The 17,679-nt window shown below is 47.1% G+C and overlaps 1 pseudogene; it reads right to left on the bottom strand.

The window, feature by feature from the left end:
• Positions 1-2,987: 2,987 nt before the first annotated feature.
• LOC133352533 (inositol-tetrakisphosphate 1-kinase-like) overlaps positions 2,988-17,679 on the bottom strand; it is a 33,844-nt pseudogene continuing 19,152 nt past the window's right edge.

Genomic DNA, 17,679 nt, shown 5'->3' with positions numbered 1-17,679 from the left:
TAGTCGAGAGGGGGCTCTCTCGACTTCAATCGTTCGTGGGGAGGTCATTCTGCCAGCAGTGGACGTCAGCATGTAATTGCAGGGCTGCACTTTTACCTGTTTTATTTGTTTGTAGAAATTTCGTTCGCACCATACATAGCCAACAGTGCCAACCGGAGTTGCGGGAGGCCCAAGCTCCGATCGAATACCATTTGCCACCAGGTCATGGGCAGGCATGAAACCCAGGTTACCATACACAAAACAAAGGTTCCCGTATAGCCTCAACACACTTGTTTGGGGGCAAGTGCTGTTAGCGAGCACCCCTGAAGGCCGGCACGGCACACGAGGTGGTGGGTATCCAGCACCACGCCAAACCGCCTGAGCTTCCCCAGCGTCGATGTTTACACACCGCACTAGGTACCGATTTCAGGCTGAGTTGACTTAGTGGAGGCCCAGGACTGGTTCAGAAAATCCCTCTCTGCTGCTGGTGGCCATGAGCAGGAATTGAAGTGGGGACCCAGGGTTCGTACAGCAGCACCCGACCCGTTGCACCACCGCTTCACACACACACATTGAGCAGATCTCCAGTCTTGCAGTTTGAATAGTTTATATTTATTTATTAACAAACATTTTACGTGAGTTTGGTATTTTAATTCCAGTTTGAAAAATAAGCATTCTCGACCCAAGTATTCTGCCAGTGGTATGCGCCGTTCAAGTTTTATTAACCGTTTCCTTTTTCGGTCAAACAAGATGAAACGATACAATACTGTGCTACAAAACAACATCCACAATGTATCCATGAGTATTCACAACGACACGGTTATGCTCATTCAGAATAAAAGTTGTACAAAAATAACAATGCAAATCTGCCGTAAAACAATAACCGTGCTAATGTCCACAATTGTTTAATGACCTTTTTTAGATAAATGTATCAATGCATGAGTACGTTACACCAAACACACAGGTTCAACGGTTTTAATAAGGATCAGCTTATAGTTATCCAACACAAATGTGCCAATAGACAGAATTGATACACGTTTCAATTGTAAACAATTATATCAGCAGCATATAACATAAATCCGGTATGTTCTTGCCTTTGATAAATGTCAACACGGAACAGAGGACGCACACAATGCCCCAATGTCGCGTAACTCGGAAACGCAAATCGGTCTCGTCGCCAGGATTGCCGCAATATTGGCGATGTCCGTGGGGAAAAAACTCGCCATCCGTTTCGCAAAAATATCGTGTTATCGAGATTATCGTTCTTCGTACGCACTTAATGTCCCGGACAATGTTTATCGAGTAACAATAATTGAAGGCGATGATAACCTCATCAAATCAGCGCTTTGAATATCGGTGGAAGTTGACATTGCTTTCGTAGTTATTATTCGTTTATATTTTGTAACCGACGGTGGGCGCATTGTCCGCATCGTAGATTATAAAGTTGCAGAGGCGAGCAACCGTTGCACCCATGGCGGCACTCCACGGGAAGGGGAGGAGAGTCACGGATATGACGAATGGGAAGAGACAACGGATCCCGGGAGAGGGAATGAGAGAAGATACATACTGGGACATGAGATGACAAGGATGGAAAGGGAATGGAAAAAATGGGAGCAAAAGGGTCAGGGGAGATGAGAATGGGGAGGAAGAGGGACTCGAAGCTGCATGGTGACTTACAGGAAGCTTGAGCTGATGCACAGAGATTACAAGACTGATGACAGCTTGGTTGAGTGAATTGCAGTCGAAAAACTTTTTCGGTAAATCTTGAATCCTACTTAAAGGCGAAAAAGATGTTCAACAATCGCAAAATTATGGGAAGCTGATATCGCGATAATTGTCATGTCGTGAACATTCAAATTCTATCGTATCGTGTTGTGAAACATTACATCACGGCAACCCAACTCATTGCAAACAAAATGATCTTGTCTTTGATAATAGAAATAACTTAAGGCACATTCACATTGCTCATTTGATTTAGCAAAAATCTGCTTAGAAATCCAGAGGTCAATGAGTTAAAATGAATCCAATACTCACGCAATTAATTTAAAACACAGTACGTCTTACGAACTATTGCTTTCAAGTCAGCTGTTAATGCCAATTGTTGTTAACTTGCGATAGTAAATGTTATCATTTCAGGTTTACTTAAATTATGCTCATTTCTAAAAGTTGTCCTCTAGTGTCCTTTACGAGCAGAACTATGCAACAGCCAAAAGGTAAAGTGTTTTTCTGCCCAAATGAGCATTACGGCATCGGTGTTCATCTCTCGGTTACAGCCCTGAGTCAGTGCTGGCGATTCCATGTTCTTATGATGGTGGTCGTATGTATGTTGAACTTCTTTCGCGCCGTACATAGTCAACGGTGCTAATGGGAGGTGCAGGGCGAGTGTCTCCGTCGGACAACCACCGTTGTTGACCTCCCAACACCGTGGGGGGAGTCATTTGTATCGACCCGAGGGATGAAAGGCCGAGTCAACCCCCCCACCCCTCCCCCCCGCCAACCAGGATTTGAGGTCACGACCTTCCAATTGCGAGCCGCTTGGCTCTCCCGCTGAGCCACCCGGCCGGATCGTAATCACTACTAAACGGTTACTTTGAAAGCCTCACTTATTTAGAAAGGGCAGAAAACGACGTTTCATGAGAAGAGCCAAAATACAAACAGCATACTGTATAAATGATATATACAGTATACAAGATTAACAAAATGGTTGTGCACAGTTTCTGCATTTCTTTGCTGATGTATAGTAGGCTAATACAATTAGATTTCGTTCGCTTACATTTGCGTAGAAAAAGTGTTTCGTCGTACAGACTCACATCTGCGACAATATTAACAGCTTCTTGTGCAATAGTTCCCTTAAAGAAATTAAACCCAATTTTACGGTCATAAGCATTACCATGCATAAAAATGGTAGACTTTAATCTCAACCCAATGTGTCACAATACATTTCCTTTTTCTTTCATTAATCCGCTGACAGGGTTGCGTTAATCAAGACGCCGGGTGTATGCGCACACGGAATGTGTTCCTCCGCTCTGCTGGCCTCAACTGAACCCAGGTGGAGCCAAGTGTGCAGTGAAGCCAAGGGTGTGGTGGTGGTGGTAAACTCAAGTGTACGCGCTCGCTCATGGAACAGGCTTCAGGGCGACTCTTTGTCCTTATTTCATCACAGAGTTGAGGTAGTCGGCCAGCCACTCTGAAAACTCCGGCACGCAGTCGTACGCTGCGACGACAAAATCATCACGGTTATCGTCGACGTCAACAGCATCGTGATCATCGTCATCATCTTAACCACCACCGGCATTCTTTGGGCTGGGTCACTGGGCAGCTGGGCATTTGCCTGGGTGGGCAAGTGGGTGCATCATCACACACTCAGCAAATCGTACACGTCTCAACTACAATCATCCAGAAAATACAATCCGGCCGAGTGTGTAATGGCACAACTGCAGGACCTGATTACAAGGAAAATGCTTGGTTGCCTATAGGGTCCGACGAACAATGCCGCCACCACCACTATCATCAAACAATATCAATATATACTCTTTGGTTCTTTCACGTAGGTAGAAAAAATAATAGATCACGACGTTTCGATCGCAACACAAGCAACCGTCTTCAGGTGAAGAGGGGGAATCTGCTGAGGCAGGCTGTTTATCAAGGTTAGAGATGGGCAGGGTAGCTAATGTTATCATGTAGGAGCGAGCAGGAGAGAGCGAGTCAGAGAGACAAATTTGCTTGTAAATGTAAATGTAAGCTCGGCTCAATAAGCTTCATGTAAAGGAACCACCCACTTACACAGAATGACCCACTTTCTGTGGATGAGTCACGGTGTTTAAATGTCTACCCTTGGCAAAGGCCGCCAGGCACGGTCGTAGACATTGCAACCGCCGGGCGCTGGTGGCCATGCTGCACGTGGCCTGTAATCGAGGAGCGCCGTGGAGGCAGCACCGAGGGCTGGTGGATCGCACTCATCCGTGAAACTCTCTCCCTACCTCCGGGCTTTGTGGTTGCCATCTCCTGGCTTGGCCAGATTCATGATATCTGTACGGGGATCGAGTGCTAGCACCGCACCCCCCCTCCCGCGCACGTGTGGGTTTTGTGCAGGTGCTCTGGTTTCCTCCCACACGACAAAACACATTACAATATAGGTCCACAGAGCTTGGGCAACTATTCCCGCCAGTCTGGCTGCCTTCCCGCTTCTCTGTGGTTTTCTGCGCTGAATCACTCTCTCGCTATCTTTGACAGTTAATGAAACCTGTGTGCGTTACAAACTATAAATTAATATTACGTTGTTGTTCTTATTATCATTGTGCGACTGGCAAGCCTTAATAGGTGCTTGCTAGACACCATTGCCCCCACAGTCTAGTACGCTAAATTACTCAACTGGGATTATGCATTGCAATCACCTGCACCTTACTGGCAGGCTCGTGCCCGAGATCACTCTTGAAAAGAGACCCAATCCTGGTCTCTTGAGTTCTCACCTGGTTAAACATTATAAACTTGACAAGATGGCCTGCGGCCAGATCTGTAGCATGAAAGCTGTGAGTCTGCCTGCTGCACGTATTTCATTCTCTGCCTTTTATCACCTGAAATCAAAAGGGAAGTTCGACATCTGTATGCCCAGGACTTCCCTTTTTAGGACCCGCCCCCTCTTACTTCGGCTCTGCCTCATCCTGCTTAGGCCCCACTCCTAGACACTATGGTGAGCATGTTTGGGTGGTGGGGGTGGCAACAGTCAGGGAAGGGATGGGGCAGCTTCACGACGACGACAACCACCACCGCAGTCCCTCTTAGAGCAGCAAGCTAATAACGGAATGCTGCAGCGTCAGCGTGTGCGTGTGCGTGCTGTGCGAGTGCTGCACGTACAGGGCAGGGCGTTGACGTCGATGACATAGTGCCGCCCGGTGCCGTTCTCCACGATCACGTCCACGCCGACGAGCGTCACGTGCAGCGCGTCCTGCAGGGCAGCGCACCACCTTGTGCACCCAGCGCTCGCACAGCGGCATTGGCATGGGCGGTTCCTCGTCGTCCAACTGGAGACCATTCAATATGAGCGTCGTTAAAGGGATCACCGCTGAACCAGGGTTCACAATCGGTTACCGCGTTTCCGAAAGCCAGGAAGCGGTAACCGATTCCGGCGGAGGTTTAGTAACGAACGCAGCGATTGGCACGCGCGAACATGAACAACGCTTCACGGCAAAAAGGTAAAGGTACAGCCTTGCAATTTCTTTCTTCACGCCACTGCTGGTGAATGAGCCCACACTGGAGGAAGATCTACCGGGCATTTTGTCTGCTCTTCCACGCTGACGAGGCGTGTTAGAAGAGGTGGAAGTACCCAGCTTTACTCCGCCACATTGCACCTGCTGATCGACTAACTGTGGCGCCTCCCTTTGTTTCTCAGTTAAAAGGTAAACATTTACATTCAGAACTCAACATTCCGATTTATTGCTTGTGAGAAACCAGCGACCGGTGTTTGGCCGCGTATTTTATGCCAGTTACGGGTAATGCAACAAAACCGATGTAATCCCAAACCCTCGTGGAGATGCAGCGTTAGTGACCCGCGCTCGCACGCACTGGCGGGCAACGCCTGTCGCGTTATTTTAACACGTTTCCACAACCTTTAATTTTTACACGTCAGCATTACAGTACTGCCACCTTGGATTTTCTATAATCTACGCCTCGAGTTGTCTGGGCTCTTCTCTACCCCAACAGCGACTCTGTTGTTGTTGGTAGTGGCTGCCGTGGGCCACTGCCACCAACACCACCTACGCAACTGGTTAAACCGGATTTTTTGCGTAACCAATAAGCATCGAATTAAATTGAAACGGCGGAAAGAGTTTGAAAGACATAATCGTGACATCGAAGAGGTGAGAGTAACTAATACTGACACGGATATTTTAAAATTGCTCTAACTTTTCAATTTGTGCTATTAAAGTAATTATTTTGCCAGACTATTCTTTAAATCCACCAGAATATTAAAAAAAAAATATTTCACAATACAATTATCACGGCATTGTATTACATAAAAGAAGATTACTTTTAGTGTGCCAAGTACAGGCTTGTGAGTAGAGTATGAAAAAGACAGCCGTCTCTTATTTTGCTGCGGCAGAGCAACGCATCCTCTACGAGTAATCACAAACAAAAAAGTCGAAGTGAATTTCTGCTCGAATGAGCTTTGAGAGCGGTGCACATCTCCCCGTTAGAATCCTGAGGCGGTGATGGGGATTCCACATTCCCATGGCTGGGGCTAGTCTCCTCCTCTGGACAACCACCGTTGACTATCAGCACACCGGGTGGCATTCACGAAGCATCAACGCTTCCCTCTGCCTCGTACTGGTTGGTCCGCACCGCTCACGTTGCCGTTGGATTTTACAAATAAGCTGGTAAGTGGGAGGCTGCCCGTCTGCGAAGATGTTTATCCCGCATGGGTGGGGCTTTTTCCTCCCACGCGAAATACTCGCAGAGGAATGTATCGGTGTTGTGACAACAGCGACAGTTTTCTTGGGTACACAAAGTATAATAATCGACATCACGGGACCTCCTTTGCCAGTACCAAAATATGAGAATAGGTGTTTTCCCCTTTCTTCTGCCAACAAAAAAACACCTGTTCTCATATTTTGGTACTGGCAAAGGAGGTGCCATGATGTAGCTGCTCACCCCGAGCCCTCATCACTGTGACAGTGCGTTGTCTTTGGGCTGTGTACACCTTGTGGCGTCCTCTGGTCTAACACCGTTTGAGACGAGGCTCAAAAGAAAGCTGTCTCTGGTGTGGACCAATCCGATTCAAGGACAATGCATCATACTATCAGAGTATGTATTTTGTTTGCATTCTGACCACAAGTATTGTGGTCAATGCAGACATGATTCCTTGGAAAAGGTGTATTTTTGCAAGAAAAAAGGGTGAAGAAACCTATTCTCAAAGTAAAATAATAATATTTGTTTTACTATGTAGGGAAAGCGACGGTGAGTAAACTTACGACTGAGAGAGGGGAGTTCTTGTTTGGTTTGCAGACCTCATGGCTGTGAAAGAAAACCGTGTCTGCATCTGCAAGGCGACATCACCGCAGTGAAACTTTAATGAGTGCATGACACCGACTAATACATTGTTTTTTACAGTATATTACATAATGCATCCGAGGTGAATAAAAAAAAATGTGCTATCGGTTCACATTAGGAGGTATCAGTAGGAAGCATACTTCGGGTTGCCACCTGTCCTGGTTTTCCCAGGATCCTCCTCTTTATGAGATCGCCGCCCTATGATATCTGCAAGTCTTCCGGGGACATTACAAGTCTCAGCTTGTCAGTTGTGTAACCATACACTTGTCAAGTCATGTCCTTCTCCCCTCTTACAATATTTCAGGATATTCCTCTTTCCATAACATGTGTCGGTTTATAGTAATAGGTTTTTACCCTTTCAACTGGTACAAAAACTGACACCTTTATACAAGGCATTATGTTTCCAATAACCACAACATAAGCAGTCAAAATGCAAACAAAATAAACAACTCTGATAATGATAATGATATGCACTGTCCTTGAAGTTGATTGGTCCACACCCGAGACAGCTTTTCTTAGAGCCTAGTCTCCATCGGGTGTGGACCAATCAACTTCAAGGACAGTGAATATCATTATCATTATCAGAGTTGTTTATTTTTGTTTACATTTTGACTGCTTGTGTTGTGGTTATTGCAAACATGATGCCTTGTACAAAGGTGTCAGTTTTTGTACCAGTTGAAAGGGTAAAAACCTATTACTATATTTTGCCACTGGTAAAGGAGATGTCTCATAATGTGTCGGTTTAATTGTATCTGAGGTGGCAACCCACGACTGCTAAGGACTTGAGGACAAGGCCACCATTTCAAATGTTTTGCTTTTATCCACAAATTCAAATCGTGTTCTTGCCAGGACACGAGGACGTTTTCGTTTGGAACTCCTACAACTCGCAGTGTACCACAGAGCTACTTCTGAAATCACTTCAATAGGCCTCTTTCATCCACGCTCGGGGCATACCTTTGATATGCCTTGCGAGGAGTGTTAATTGCATGCGTATAATGCCAACTTGTTAAATTCTCAAAGCTGGAAAATCCATAGGCGACTTATTTTTTACGTGCTGGGTTTTATTGTGCAGTTATTGGTGACTGGACTGAGACCAGCAACTCGTGAAATATGAGAACCCGGTTTCATCTTTGACAGTTGCTTGGAATTTGAGCACAGGATCTACATGTTCTGTCACAGGCATCATTGATCACTGCAACAGTCCACCTGACTGCCTTCTCGTGCAGCTAAAACTTTGCTCATTGTTAATGCAGGACACTGTTAATGAAGGACATGAATACAAAAAAAGCAGAATGCATTTCATCATGAACACTTGCTATTTACAGAAAATATATACAGCAATAGGCTCTTCTTCAGATCAGGAGGGAGAGAAGGGCAGAGAGATTGACAGCATGTATACTTGGAGATCACTGTTACTTGTAAATCTAGATTGAATATTCATTTCCTTAGAACTGCTTTTTGTGTTTATTTTGTCGTCCTTCCCCCGCACCTCCGATTAGCACGGTTGTGACCACCATGCATTGAGCAGGTGCTATAGGCTGCAATGTCCCCCACGTGCTCCCTTGCCTTCACCAACCTGCGCCAAACAGCGTGAAGTGTGGCCAAATAAACCCCCCAGGGCCCCCCCCCCCCACGGCATGGGGAGGCCCTCATCCAGCAGTGGATTGACAAAGAGTACGACAACAGAATGATGAAGGTGGTGAAAAGTTCGAACACTCTCTCTCTGGAACAACGCACTGACGCACTGTGCTCTATCCCGATTCCTTACTTGGGTTAAGTAAAACGTGAAAGTTCGCACGCTCTCTCTCTCTCTCTCTGGAACAACGCACCGTGCTCTCCCTGTGGGAAGTTTTTGATGGAGAGCCGCAGGCTGTGCACCCAGCGAGTGCCCACCACGTACACCTTGTGCAGCACGGCGTTGTGGTTGATGAAGCTCTGCGCCACGCACGGGAGCCGCACGTCCCTCAGGCCCCGACGCCCGAAAATCACCATCATCTGCAGGAGTCAATGCGGGGAGGCAATCATCGCCCACCGAAGCGCGTCACTGTATTTTATCCCGGGCCGACGTGAAATTAGCTACGGCGCCATCGGCTGGGCCGGGCCGAGCGGATGAGCGACTGCGGGCAATGCGACGGGCAAGACGAGAGATCTGCGTTATTCTTTGAAGAAAATAAAACGAAACGTGCCAAGCTGCCAACGCGTCGTGGGCTTATTCGTGAGGCTACCATTTTGGCGAGGACACTTTTGGGGGGGAAGGGAAATTTACGGCCGAGGGGTGGGAAAAAAAAAAGCACTATTCGTGGAAAAGACGGTCGGCAGGGGAGCAAATAATGATGTCCCTGTATAATAAGAAGCTCCCACCCCCAAGGACACGAGTGTCGGAGCAGCCCAACGCCCCTCCCCTCAACACGCCCCCACCTGGCAACCATGACCCAGGCACCACCCCACCCACCAAGAATCTGCAAATCTGATTGGGCGACCTAAAATACATTCTAAGGGAAAAGTCGAAGTGATTTCTGCTGCTCAAATGAGCATTGAGGCAGTGCCCAGCCCTGAGCCAGTGGTGGAAAATACAATTGCCTATGCCAAGGATGAGCCTCTCCAAAGGCTTCGTGGCTTCCACTCAAAGTGATATCTTTTTTTGGAATGCTAAATCTGTAATGAATTAAGTGCATCATAAGTTCGAACAACATCATTGCATTTACATTTAGTCCAGGACTAACATTTACCAAATTAGCATGGTTGGCTACGTACGATGCGAAATAAATTGCGCGTACACACACGTCGGCATGAGACCTTACCTCGTTAGAGTTGTTTGCTTCAGCCACTTTTGTCTTACAAACTGCAAAAGGCAAAAGGATGTGAACACGTGATAGAAAAGTGCATCATTTAAACATCTCAGATGAATGTAGACTGCAAGATGTATAGAGCACTAACTTGTATTGATTTTACCTCTCTGGCCTCTCTATTTATGTGCAATGAATCAGGGTCATTGCCCAAAACGTCACCTATTGTGTTTGTCATTGACAAACACATTGTCATTTCGTCTGTGCTTGTGCACCACTGCCAACGCAGTATCACCACACAATTTGGATTCTCATAGCTGTGCATGTCTTTGGTTCTTTGTCAGCAATCCAAGTAGGTGGTGGAGGCTCCAACTCGACACTCTCCCCAAAATGTTAACAAGCTCGAGAAGCTGTGATGTCATCTTCTGCTGCCGTTCTCCCACACAAGGCGACGATGCCCTGCCAGCTGCTTTGATGGCAATGCTACAATTTGATGTAATTTTAGGTAAAATAAACAAACAACACCGGACTCATCAATGGCCGGTGCCCCCTAGGCATTCCCCTCCCTGGCCGTGCAGCACCCTGCCCAGTATTGAACTGCTCCCCTCCCTGCCCAGTGTTGTGCTGCTCCCCTCCCTGGCTGTGCAGCGCCCTGCCCAGTGTTGAACTGCTCCCCTCCCTGCCCAGTGTTGAGCTGCTCCCCTCCCAGGCTGTGCAGCGCCCTGCCCAGTGTTGAGCTGCTCCCCTCCCAGGCTGTGCAGCGCCCTGCCCAGTGTTGTGCTGCTCCCCTCCCAGGCTGTGCAGCACCCTGCCCAGTGTTGTGCTGCTCCCTCCCTGCCCAGTGTTGAGCTGCTCCCCTCCCAGGCTGTGCAGCACCCTGCCCAGTGTTGAGCTGCTCCCTCCCAGGCTGTGCAGCGCCCTGCCCAGTGTTGTGCTGCTCCCCTCCCAGGCTGTGCAGCACCCTGCCCAGTGTTGAGCTGCTCCCCTCCCAGGCTGTGCAGCGCCCTGCCCAGTGTTGTGCTGCTCCCCTCCCAGGCTGTGCAGCACCCTGCCCAGTGTTGTGCTGCTCCCTCCCTGCCCAGTGTTGAGCTGCTCCCCTCCCAGGCTGTGCAGCGCCCTGCCCAGTGTTGAGCTGCTCCCCTCCCAGGCTGTGCAGCGCCCTGCCCAGTGTTGTGCTGCTCCCCTCCCTGGCTGTGCAGCACCCTGCCCAGTGTTGAGCTGCTCCCCTCCCTGGCTGTGCAGCGCCCTGCCCAGCGCTGTTCGCGATTGGGAGACAGCGGCGGAGTTTAAATCCTGCCTCAGCAACTACCGTGGTGGCGAGGAGCTGTCGTCTCCCTCGCCCGGTACACCAGAGGGCATCGTGGGTTCCACCCCGACCCGGATGATGCCGCCTCGAGTTCGAGTGTTCTCTCTCCCTCCCCGTGGTTGGTGGATTTTTCTCTGGGTCCCTCCCGTTTTACCCCCCACATTCAGAAACGTGCGCTCAGATTATTTGGCTGTGACTATAAATTCCCAGGTGTGATGATATAAGCCACTGTGCGGTGAGCTATCAAGTCTGGTCAGGTTGCATTTGACAGAGAGCCAATAGCTCAGTGGGAATTACCTGGTAAATACAAAAAGAATGCAAACCGCAGTAGTTTATTTACTCTTGCTTTCAGTTCTCTAAATTATCTCCTATTTGTCTTCTCAGTATTTCCTCCGCACGGTGAACAACTTATTTATTTATGGTGACGCACGGCACCGTGAACACCTTGTAGAAAGGCGCTTTGTAAAGGTGATTTGCCATCACCGTTGGCGCTGGGTGAACGTTTCTCTTGCGAGCGCGTGGGCTCCCATGCGGGGCTTGCGTGCTGCATTGTCACCGTGACGCCCCCGTCTCACCGAATGGAAACGTGACACCGTGCTGAGCCATCAGGTCGCAGATCTCGCCCGGATCTGATGTCTTGAGCTCCACGAAGTTGGGAATGCAGATCCCATCATCTGCTGCTGCCCACAAGCAACGATCAACGGCATGCTTCCGTGGAAAGGCCACCTTGAGCTGGTACGTTAAACGCTCTGTCATTGGGGTATCTAACTCACGGTTTAAAAGGTTGTGTATATAGTAGTGTATAGTGTTTTAGTGTAGCTAAGGGACGAATGGGGTGTGAAAGTTTGAATATGACGGCTCAGGAAAGAATCGTCGTAGTAATAATAATATAGTCAGCTGACCGGTCAGCCAGCCAGTTAAGTACTGTGGCGTAAGAGCATTTAAATAACAATGGACGGTTGAATACAGTAAAGTGATGTACCGTAATTAAGTGCCAAATAAGGTATCATTTTGAATATTTCGCAGTTCGGAACAAAAAAAATATACATACATGAAAAAAATATGTAGAATTATATACAAATTTAACTAAACTAAAGTTTTGTGCAATCAATAAAAAAATATACGTATCATTCTCACTGGGTGTCTACTCAACCAATCGTTCTTCTGGGCTTGAATAAATCAGTACCACTTTTTGGAAATACAATAACAGTGGTTGTATTGGACTAAATGATCCCTGACATTTGAATGTGGATCTTTCAACAGTGGCTCATAACCAACTGTGGAAATGATCACTTTCAAATGCTGTGAACATGTGACATGGTACCATGTGGATGTGACGTGGTGACATGTGGCATGGTATCATGTCACATCCTTTAATGCAAACAAATGAAAAATGTGTTAAACAAGAATAGGTGTACAAGCCTCCTCCACAGGGGCTAATCTTGGCATCAATGGAACCATATGTTGGTGGTCCCACGAGGCTTTAAATATCCCTTACCACATCAGCCTATCTCTTCTTTAGCCTGTCATGTCCCCAATTAGCCCCCTCGATGCAGCCAAATAGGCTCCTTGAGGCATGCAGTAGCTTTGTTCGTGGGCTACATGACCCAGCAAATTCCTTTAAACTTAATTTTGGAGCTTTCGTGACTGCAGGAATTATTCTTTGGTTTTTTCGGTAAAGTCACGTATAAAAATAAAATAATAAATTAAATAATAGCATACGACGTTTCGATTGCAACACAAGCAATGATCATCAGGTATAATGAAATAGCGACATAGAATATAACCAGAGAGCAACCCAGGTACCTGGGTTGTTCTCTCTATGTATCTTGGTGATATCTGTCTGCTTATATGTCTGTCTATAGTTTTCTGGTTATATTCTATGTCGCTATTTCATTATACCTGATGATGATTGCTTGTGTTGCAATCGAAACGTCGTATGCTATTATTTAATTTATTATTTTATTTTTATATGTGACTTTACCGAAAAAACCAAAGAATAATCCTTTAAACTTGTCGGAGGAGCCCACTTGATGGGACTCTGTCCAGACCTCTCAGTGGTGTACGAGCTCCTCACAATGCAGACTTGGTAAAATCAAGATGGGTAATGGACAAGCTGACCTGCAAGTGTTTATGTTAACGAAGACAAAGATACCCCCTCGCCCTATAGCCTTCACAGACTGTGGAGGCAAGTGCTGTTAGCGAGCACCGATGAAGGCCGGCACGGCACACGAGGGGGTAGGTGGCCAGCACCAGGCCCGGCTGCCATTCGTCTCCTCAGTGGCGATGTTTACACACCGCACCAGGTACTCATTTTAGGCCGAGTTGATCTAGGGGAGACCCAGGACCGGTTCAAATAATCATCAATGACATTGGTGGCCGTGAGCGGGAATCGAACATGGATGGCCGGGTTTGTAGCGCAGCTCACCAATCCATGTGCCACCGCTCCCCCTACACACACACAGGTGTGCCGCTGACCTGTTCCCCCTTGCTGTAGGTGTCTGATGAGCGAGTAGGTGACCTCTCGGTCCAGGAGGGTCTTTATGCTGTCCAGGGGGTCCATTACCACCATGCCTGGCCTGGAGGTGATGTACTCCTGCGAGCCCACACGGAACCACACTCCATGAGCTTCAGGACCTATGAGTTCACACCTCACCACCGACATAACCAGAAATGTCTCGTCTCTTGTGTGCCAATGATAAAATCACTCTGAACAATTCATACATTACATATTCTATTCAAATTTGGTATATTCATATCACAGCTTTACAGTCGAATTGAACATACTTTGAGATTATTGCATGGACCTTGTTTAGACCTTACAAATAGTGATTTGGGGATGAGAATAACAATGACGACGATGATAATGACAAGGACACGCACCTGGAAGTCATCTATGATTCTGCGTGCTCGTGCATCCCCGGTGCTGGCATTGTACATCTCCTCCGTGAGCCGGTGGATGAGCACCTGGAAGGAGCCCTGCTCGCTCAGAGGCCGGGTCTGGTTTATCTGCAAAAAGATCAACAGACAAAGATCCCCGTATAGTCTTAATAGACTGTAGGGGCAAGTGTTGTTAGCCTAGCACCTATGAAGGCCGGCACAGCACACAAGGGGGTGGGTGGCCAGCACCACGCGCGACCGCCTTTGTCTCCCTAGTGGCGAAGTTTACACACCGCACCAGGTACTCATTTGAAGCCGAGTTGACCTAGGGGAGGCCCAGGACCGGTTGAGATAATCGTCACTGGTGTTGGCCGCGAGCGGGAACCGAACTTGGGTCGCCATGTGCGCAGCGCCACGTGCTAAACGCTAAACTACCGCTCTCCACGTGCAAAAACCCTCCTCTGAGACTGCATACACTGGAGTCTACTGGGACATGCGCCATTAGCGGGCACCTATATTAAAGCCGGAAAGTACACAAAAAAGGTCAATGGACCCACTCACACCAGAACCTCCATGTGGTCAGTGTTGACCGTATCATTGTCAACCTAGAAAAGGCTCAGGACAGATTCACAAACCAATTTACAACGGCGGTGAGCATCACAAGTCAGGGATTGAACGATGGATATTGTGGCACTGCGGTGCAAAGGGATCACCCACTACGATAGCATTCGGCACGAGCAGAGGCGTTCGTTGCCTCGGTACACTTGCAAAGAGTAACCCTCCACTGGATTGTTAATATTACTTCAGACAGTGAGAAGATATATGTTGCATTACGTGACGATTACAACAAATCATATTTTTTCACGAAACAAACTCGAAAAATGTATAACGTTGATAGAAGGCATGTTTGTGTCACTCCTTTATATATCAAGTTAATGATGTAAATTATCACGCCACGCTAGAGATTTAATTATGAAATCTTGGGGGTTGCAATTCAATTGAGAATTATTTAACCATCTCGTTTTTCACTGCGTCGTTTGTACAGGATAACGTCGCCAACCTGACCTTCCCATGTCCGCCCTGACCAATCAACCACCCGCACCTGGGGCAGCATTGGCACACGGTGTAACTGTCGTCTTCCAAAGCTGTTCCCATATCTGACCTTTTCACATATCCGCCTATACCTCAATCCCCAGCGAGTCGGATACGCGACGTTGTACCGTATAATTTCTTCTTCAATCAGTCTCGATTCTACTTTTTTTTTACTCCGTTATCTTGACCGTCACACGAGCACTCATTTGCATCCAACTTTCAAAATCTTGAACAAACAACATCCAGGTTCGATTTTGGAAATCTTTTGCAAAAGATTTCCAAAATCTTGAACTAACACAAGATCCAGGTTCGATTCAACACAGTACACAAAATCCGTGATTTGATCCCATCTGTGAAAGATGTGATTCCTGACATGCACTACCCTGGTGTCTACAAACTAAGTTGTGTCTGCGGTAGCGGTTACATTGGGAAAACAAAACATGTCTCGGACCGTGTTCGCAAACGCAAGGCAGATTTGAAACACGGCAGAACCAATACCTCTACCGTGGTTGATCACTGTTTGAACGCGGTGGGCTCACACGATATTGTTTTTTTCCGAGACCAAGGTACTCTGCAAACCTTCGAGCTACCATCAAAGATTTGTCCATGAAGCCATCCAGATTTATAAACACAGACATAACTTCAACCGAGAAGATGGATACAAATTAAGCAATCATTGGAAGGATGTGATCAACCAGGTAAAGTTGTAACTGCTTTGATGTTCCCTTCCTACCTGCCAATATTAGCCGACTCTCAAATTTCCGGGCCCTAGCTGAGTTCGGCCCTTGCTGAGCTTATATTTCCAAACCAAACTTCTCTCTCCTACTCGCTCTCTCCTGCTCGCTCCTACATTATAACATTAGCTGCTCCGCCCATCTCTAAACCTTGATAAACAGCCTGCCTCGGCAGATTCCCCCTCTTCTTCACCTGAAGACGATTGCTTGTGTTGCGATCGAAACGTGGTGATCTATTATTTTTTCTACCTACGTGACTTTACCGAAAGAACCAAAGAGTTTGTATCGTTCACTTTCATCTTTTGGATTTTGAATGTTGTGAATCTGGTACAGTATAGTTGTGCATTTTGCTTTGCGGTGCTAAATTAAGAAATGCTGACGCATTGTTCTATAAATAGACGAGCTTTCTGGTTAATCCTCGCTTCAAACTGGAATTGAAAAATGTGGACAAACCCTGCTTAAAATACAAGGGCTATATTTGTAAATTTCATAAGAAAGAATGTTATATGTGCATCTTGTAAACGACATTGAAGTAATATTTTAGCACAGTCGTGTCTGTGTATTAACATCACCTTTATCACTTCTATTTTCTTTTCCCTAAAAGGAAAAAAATACTGTCAATTAATGGGATATATACACACAAATTAGTTCACACACACACACGGGTGACTCAAAAGGTAACAATAAAAAGACAGCTTCTTACATGACATGCTGTAATTATCAGCTTCCGCGTACTATTCAGTAATTCCATTACTGTGGAATTTACCGAGACCGCATATTTAACAAAGAACTCACATTGTTAACAACACCACAGCCTTAAAAGAAAACCGATATAAAAGGCCACATTTTGGACGACCCTCCGTCATAGCACCTGAATCACTGCACACGTGTCATCGACTTGGAACTGTTATATAACTCAGAACACAAATAGTCATTAGCATCATCTAATGGTTGTTAAAAGTCACCGTTTGCCGAGCAGAAAGTGGCTTCACGGGTTCGAGACTGGACAGGAAGTGTGTCAAGGATGTCTTCTTTCTCCGTATTTGTCTAACCCAGGGATGGAGATCATTTTGCTTACCGTGGGCAGTATAGGACTTTCACTACCTCGGCAGGCCGTACGTGAGCACACACCTCGGTCACTTCTGGAGGGATTGTTTACAGAAGACGCGCGAGGGAGAAGGCAAGGCGGATGGGCGGCACGAGAGCCATGCTTGGGATGACCGCGGTGGATGCGCGCCGAGGTCGGTGCGAGTCCGCGAGAGACGGAGGCGATATTGTGCATGCCGTCACAGCCGTTCAGACCTCTGGGCATTCCGGGTAATGGTACACAAGCCTCCAGCGTGTGACATAGGCACGTGTTTGTGTGGATGGGTGCAATTCACGTGGTGGTCAGGGGCCACATACGAGTGGAGTCGCCAATGGAAATATAGGTCGGGTGATCCGAAAGGCTCGCACGGCACTCGGGCACACTGCGATTAATCTCCGGTGTGAATAGGTGCGGAGTGTATGTCCACAACAATACGAGACTCACAGACTGAATCTCAATCGTCTCTAGACCGGCTGAATAAAGGAGAGGCTCCAGCACTACCGTGTAGGTTTTCGCAGCGGTGCTGTAAAGCTCTTCGATGTATTTTCGGGGTTGTGCCGCACGTTTTTTGGGAAATTATATCAAGACTTGTCGCTTCACATGTTGGGAGCTTGTCAGAGTATTACTTCAAATGAATACATTTCTCTCTTCTAAAACCATGAGAGAAAGTGGCACTAATCTGTATATACATGCTACAAGCATATGGAAGTATGCGTCTCCATAACATCCACGTAATGGTGCAATTCTATATGCTCAAGAGCTAAATTCCAA

The sequence above is a fragment of the Lethenteron reissneri genome, chromosome 41 (genome assembly GCF_015708825.2).
Source record: "Lethenteron reissneri isolate LAM-NWPU_2019-01 chromosome 41, ASM1570882v1, whole genome shotgun sequence".
NCBI classification, from domain to species: Eukaryota; Metazoa; Chordata; class Hyperoartia; order Petromyzontiformes; family Petromyzontidae; genus Lethenteron; species Lethenteron reissneri.
Note: the sequence above shows the minus strand (reverse complement) of the source record. Positions and strands in the feature narration are given on the sequence as shown.